Here is a 6,909-nt window from a genome sequence, read left to right as displayed (position 1 = left end):
CCACCTGAGCCACTGCCTGTTCACCCCGCTATCATCCAGAAGGCGAGGTCAGTACAGGTGCATCAAAGCTGGGACCGAGAGACTGAAAAACAGCTTCTATCTCAAGGCCATCAGACTGTTAAACAGCCACCACTAACATTGAGTGGCTGCTGCCAACACACTGACAATGACACTGACTCAACTCCAGCCACTTTAATAATGGGAATTGATAGGAAATGAAGTAAATATATCACTAGCCACTTTAAACAATGCTACCTTATATAATGTTACTTACCCTACATTATTCATCTCATATGCATACGTATATACTGTACTCTATATCATCGACTGCATCCTTATGTAATACATGTATCACTAGCCACTTTAACTATGCCACTTTGTTTACATACTCATCTCATATGTATATACTGTACTCGATACCATCTACTGTATCTTGCCTATGCTGCTCTGTATCATCACTCATTCATATATCCTTATGTACATATTCTTTATCCCCTTACACTGTGTATAAGACAGTAGTTTTGGAATTGTTAGTTAGATTACTTGTTGGTTATTACTGCATTGTCGGAACTAGAAGCACAAGCATTTCGCTACACTCGCATTAACATCTGCTAACCATGTGTATGTGACAAATAACATTTGATTTGATTTGGATTTGATTTGATTTGAAATGCTCTCTAGCAAACTTCAGATGGGCCTGGACATGTACAGGCTTAAGCAGGGGGACACGTCTGGCACTGCAGGATTTGAGTCCCTGGCGGTGTAGTGTGTTACTGATGGTAGGCTTTGTTACTTTGGTCCCAGCTCTCTGCAGGTCATTCACTAGGTCCCCCCGTGTGGTTCTGGGATTTTTGCTCATTGTTCTTGTGATCATTTTGACCCCATGGGGTGAGATCTTGCGTGGAGCCCCAGATCGAGGGAGATTATCAGTGGTCTTGTATGTCTTTCATTTCCTAATAATTGCTCCCACAGTTGATTTCTTCAAACCAAGCTGCTTACCTATTGCAGATTCTGTCTTCCTAGCCTGGTGCAGGTCTACAATTTTGTTTCTGGTGTCCTTTGACAGCTCTTTGGTCTTGGCCATAGTGGAGTTTGGAGTGTTTGAGGTGTTTGAGGTTGTGGACAGGTGTCTTTTATACTGATAACAAGTTCAAACAAGGTGCCATTAATACAGGTAACGAGTGGAGGATAGAGGAGCCTCTTAAAGAAGAAGTTACAGGTCTGTGAGAGCCAGAAATCTTGCTTGTTTGTAGGTGACCAAATAATTATTTTCCACCATTATTTGCAAATAAATTCATAAAAAATCCTACAATGTGATTTTCTGGATTTTTTCTCTCATTTTGTCTGTCATAGTTGAAGTGTACCTATGATGAAAATTATAGACCTATCATCTTTTTAAGTGGGAGAACTTGCACAATAGGTGGCTGACTAAATACTTTTTTGCCCCACTGTATATACAGAGTGTACCGGTACAGAGTCAATGTGCAGGGATACTGGCTAGTTGAGGTCATATGTACATGTAGGTAGGGGTAAAGTGACTATGTATAGATAATAAACAGCAAGTAGCAGCAGCAGCGTAAAAAAGGGGGGTCAATGCAAATATCCTGGGGAGGCATTTTATTAACTGTTCAGCGCTTATGGGTTATAGGTAGAAGCTGGTAAGGGGCCCTTTGGACCTAGACTTGGCGCTCCGGTACTGCTTCCCTTGTGGTAGCAGAGAGAACAGTCTGTCTCTTGGGTGGCTGGACTCTTTCACAATTTTTAGGGCCTTCCTCTGACACTGCCTGGCATAGAGGTCCTGGATGGCAGGAAGCTTGGCCCCAGTGATGTACTGGGCCATACACACTACACCCTGTAGTGCATTGCGGTCGGATGCCAAGCAGTTGTCACACCAGGCGGTGATGTAACCAGTTAGGATGCTCTCGATGGTGCAGCTATAGAAGGTTTTGAGGATCTGATGACCCATGCCAATTGTTTTCACTCTCCTGATGGGGAAAAAGTGTTGTCATGCCCTCTACACATCTGTATTGGTGTGCTTGGACTATGATAGTTTGTTGATGATGTGGACAACAAGGAACTTGAAGCTCTCGACCCACTCCACTACAGCCTCATCTATGTGAATGGGGGCATGTTCGGCCCTCCTTTTCTTTTAGTCCACGATCATCTCCTTTGTCTTGATCACGTTGAGAGGTTGTTATCCTGGCACCACACTGCCATGTCTCTGACGTCCTCCCTATAGGCTGTGTCATCATTGTCGGTGATCACGTCTACCACCGTTGTGTCGTCGGCAAACTTAATGTCAGTATTGGAGTCGTGCTTGGCCACGCAGTCCTGGGTGAACAGGGAGTACAGGGGGGGACTAAGCACGCACCCCTTAAGGGTCCCCGTGTTTTTTTTGTTTTTTTTTACCTTTATTTAACCAGGCAAGTCAGTTAAGAACACATTCTTATTTTCAATGACGGCCTGGGAACAGTGGGTTAACTGCCTGTTCAGGGGCAGAACGACAGTGTTAAGGATCTGTGTGGCAGATCCTCAACCTACCCTTGGAAAACAGAAAGGAAAACGCTGCACACTGCTGCTCATGCTCCCAGGTGATATTTATTAACAATGTTTCAACCCGTATGTCTTCATCAGGCATCCAAATCCCAGGTGGGGGTGGAAGGTCCTATATATAGGGGCAGTTCTTAATGACATCACTTCCTGAAACTGGAGGTCAACAAATTACATTTATAACATAGTTTCACAATATTAAGATTAAATGTATCAAAATATATGATCATACATAGGGAATGTGATTAATGTTTACAGTAATATACATACAATATTCAATTAGGATTTTTTAAAAACTATTTAGACATATTGAAATGATAAAAACGGTTTCAAGTCAAACTCCTCATTAAGGCCAAGAGGAGACAGTGTGTTGAGCCTGTGGATCCAGAAAGATTTGCTTTGAAGAAGTTTCCTCTCATTGTCTCCCCTGCGTGACATCTTGACCATTTATTTTCCAATGTATCTCAGAGAGCTAATAGGGTGCGTCTCGTCGGGAAGTCCAGGATCCAGTTGCAGAGAGAGGTGTTTAGTCCCAGGGACCTTAGCTTAGTGATGATCTTTGAAGGCACTATGGTGTTGAATACTGAGCTGTAGTCAATGAACAGAATTCTCATGTAGGTGTTCCTTTTGTTCAGGTGTGTGGAATGCAATAGAGATTCCGACATCTGTGGATCTGTTTGGTTGGTATGCAAATTGGAGTGGGTCTAGGGTTTCTGGGATGATGCTGTTGATGTGAGCCATGACCAGCCTTTCAAAGCACTTCAAGGCTACAGACATGAGTGCTACGGATCGGTAGTCATTTAGGCAGCTTACCTTGGCGATCTTGGGCACATGGATTATGGCAGTCTGCTTGAAACATGTAGGTATTACAGGCTCTGTCAGGGAGAGGTTAAAAACATAATTGAAGACACTTGCCAGTTTGTCAGTGCATGCTCTGAGTTCACGTCTTGGTAATCCTTCTGGCCCCACGGCCTTGTGAATGTTGACCTGTCTAAAGGTCTTACTCACATCGGCTATGGAGATCGTGATCACACAGTCGTCCGGAACAGCTGCATGCCTCAGTGTTGCTTGCCTCATAGAAGTAATTTAGCTCGTCTGGTAGGCCCAGCTCCCGGCTGGGCTTCTCTTTGTAATCTGTAATAGTTTGCAAGCCCTGCCACATCCGACTAGCGTCAGAGCCAGTGCAGTAGAATTGAATCTTAGTCCTGTATTGATGCTTTGCCTGTTTGATGGATCATCAGAGGGCATAGCGGGATTTCTTATAAGCGTCCAGATGAGTGTCCTGCTCCTTGAAAGCGGCAGCTCTACCCTTTAGCTCAGTGCGGATGTTTCCTGTAATCCATGGCTTCTGGTTAGGATATGTACGTACAGTCACTGTGGGGACGACGTCATTGATGCACTTATTGAACAGACTGTTCTGATGTTCTGATGATGCTTCCAGAAGCAGTTTGGAACTCGGTAGTGGGTGTTGCAACCGAGGACAGGCGATTTTTACGCGCTTCAGCACTGTGTGCTGTGTGCTTGAGTGGCCTACCACTTCACTGCTGAGCTGTTGCTGCTGAGCCTTCATGTCTTAAAGTAATGATGCACTGTCGTTTCTCTTTGCTTATTTGAGCAAAGAGCCAATCAGCCGTCACAACACAGCTAATTGGCTCAAATGAAGAAGGAAAGAAATTCCACAAATGTACTTTTAACAAGGCACACCTGTTAATTAAAATGCATTCCAGGTGATTATCTCATGAAGCTGGTTGAGAGAATGCCAAGAGTGTGCAAAGCTGTCATCAAGGCAAAGGGTGGCTAGCTTGAAGAATCTCAAATATAAAATATACACTACCGTTCAAACGTTTGGGGTCACTTCGAAATGTCCTTGTTTTTGAAAGAAAAACACATTTTTGTCCAATAAAATAACATCAAATTGATCAGTAATACAGTGTCGACATTGTTCATGTTGTAAATTACTATTGTAGCTGGAAACAGCAGATTATTTATGGAATATCTACATAGGTGTACAGTAGCCCATTATCAGCAACCATCACTCCTGTGTTCCAATGGCACGTTGTGTTAGCTAATTTATTATTTTAAAAGGCTAATTGATCATTTGAAAACCCTTTGCAATTATGCTAGCACAGCTAAAAAACTGTTGTTCTGATTAAGGAAGCAATAAAACTGGCCTTCTTTAGACTAGTTGAGTATCTGGAGCATCAGTATTTGTGGGTTCGATTACAGGCTCAAAAGGACCAGAAACACAGATCTTTCTTCTGAAACTCATCAATCTATTCTTGTTCTGAAACATGAAGGCCTTTCCATGCAAGAAATTGCCAAGAAACTGAAGATCTCGTACAACGCTGTGTACTACTCCCTTCACAGAACAGCGCAAACGGGCTTTAACCAGAATGGAAAGAGGATTGGGAGGCTCCGATATAAAACTGAGCAATAGGACAAGTTGACGTTGACGTTGAGACTGGTGTTTTGAACGGTAGTGTATTTTGATTTAACCCTTTTTGTTAGTTACTACATGCTTCCATATGTGTTATTTCATAGTTTTGATGACTTCACTATTAATCTACAATGTAGAAAATAGTACAAATAAAGATATACTCTTGAATGAGTAGGTGTCCAAACTTTTGAATGGTACTGTATACCAAACAAAAATATAAACACATGTAAAGTGTTGGTCTCATGTTTCATGAGCTGAAATAAAAGATTCCAGAAAATGTCCCTACCCGCGAAACGCTGGTTTCTCTCAATTTTTTTGGCAAAAATGTGTTTATATCCCTGTTAGTGAGCATTTCTCCTATGCCAAGATAATCCATCCACCAGACAGTTGTGGCATATCAAGAAGCTGATAAAATAGCACTACACAGGTACAACTTGTGCTGTGGAAGATAAAAGGCCACTCTAAAATGTACAGTTTTGTCACACAACACAATGCCAGAGATGCAATTGGCATGCTGACTGCAGGAGCTGTTGCCAGATAATTGAATGTTAATTTCTATACCATAAGCCGCTTCCAACATTGTTTTACAGAATTTGGCAGGACGTCCAACCAGCCCCACAACTGCAGAGATGTGTAACCATGCCAGACCAGGACCTCCACATCTGTCTTTGTCACCTAAGGGATTGTCTGAGACCAGCCACCCAGACAGCTGATCAAACTGTGGGTTTGCACAACCAAAGAATTTCTGCACAAACTGTCTCAGGGAAGCTCATCTGCATGCTCGTCCACACCACCAGGGTCTTGACCTGACTCCAGTTCGGCATCGTAACCAACTTCAATGGGCAAATGCTCATCTTCGATGGCCACAGGCACGGGGAGAAGTGTGCTCTTCACGGATGTATCCCAGTTTCAACTGTACCAGGCAGATGGCAGATGGCAGACAGCGTGTATGGCGTTGTGTGTGAGGTTGGTTTGCTGATGTCAACATTGTGAACAGAATTCCCCATGGTGGCAGTGGGGTTATGGTATAAGCTACGTAGCAGGCATAAGCTACGGACAACAAACACAATTGCATGTTATCGATGGCAATTTTATGCACAGAGATAATGTGACAAGCTCCTGAGGCCCATTGTCGTGCAATTCATCTGCCGCCATCACCTCATGTTTCAGCATGTTAATGCAAGGCCCCATTTCACAAGGATCTGTAAACAATTCCTGGAAGCTGAAAATGTCCCAGTTCTTCCATGTCCTGCAAACTCACCAGACGTCACCCATTGAGTATGTTTGGGATGCTCTGGATCAACTTGTACGACAGCGTGTTCCAGTTCCCGCCAATATCCAGCAACTTCGCACAGCCATTGAAGAGCAGTGGGACAACATTCCACAATCAACATCCTGATCAACTCTATGCAAATGAGATGTGTCGCGCTACATGAGGCAAATGGTGGTAACTCAGTAAAATCTTTGAAATTGTTGCATGTTGCATTTATATTTTTGTTCAGTGTATACAGTGCCTTCATAAAGTATTCAGACTCCTTGACTAATGGATTAAATGACAAAAACTCCTCAGTAAAAGGCACATGATACCCGCTTGGATTTTGCCAAAAGGCATTTAAAGACTCTCAGACCGCGAGAAACAAGATTCTCTGCTCTGATGAAACCAAGATTGAACTCTTTTACCTGAATGCCAAGCGTTACATCTGGAGGAAACCTGGTACCATCCCTATGGTGAAGCATGGTGGTGGCAGCATCATGCTGTTGGGATGTTTTTCAGCAGCAGGGACTGGGAGACTAGTCAGGATCGAGGCAAAGATGAATGGAGAAAGGTACAGAGGTCCTTAATGAAAACCTGCTGCAGAGCGCTCAGGACCTCAGACTGGGGCGAAGGAAAGTCTCAATGTCCTTGAGTGGCCCAGCCAGAG

The sequence above is a fragment of the Oncorhynchus kisutch genome, linkage group LG6 (assembly GCF_002021735.2).
Source record: "Oncorhynchus kisutch isolate 150728-3 linkage group LG6, Okis_V2, whole genome shotgun sequence".
NCBI lineage: Eukaryota > Metazoa > Chordata > Actinopteri > Salmoniformes > Salmonidae > Oncorhynchus > Oncorhynchus kisutch.
This window is presented reverse-complemented; position numbering follows the sequence as displayed.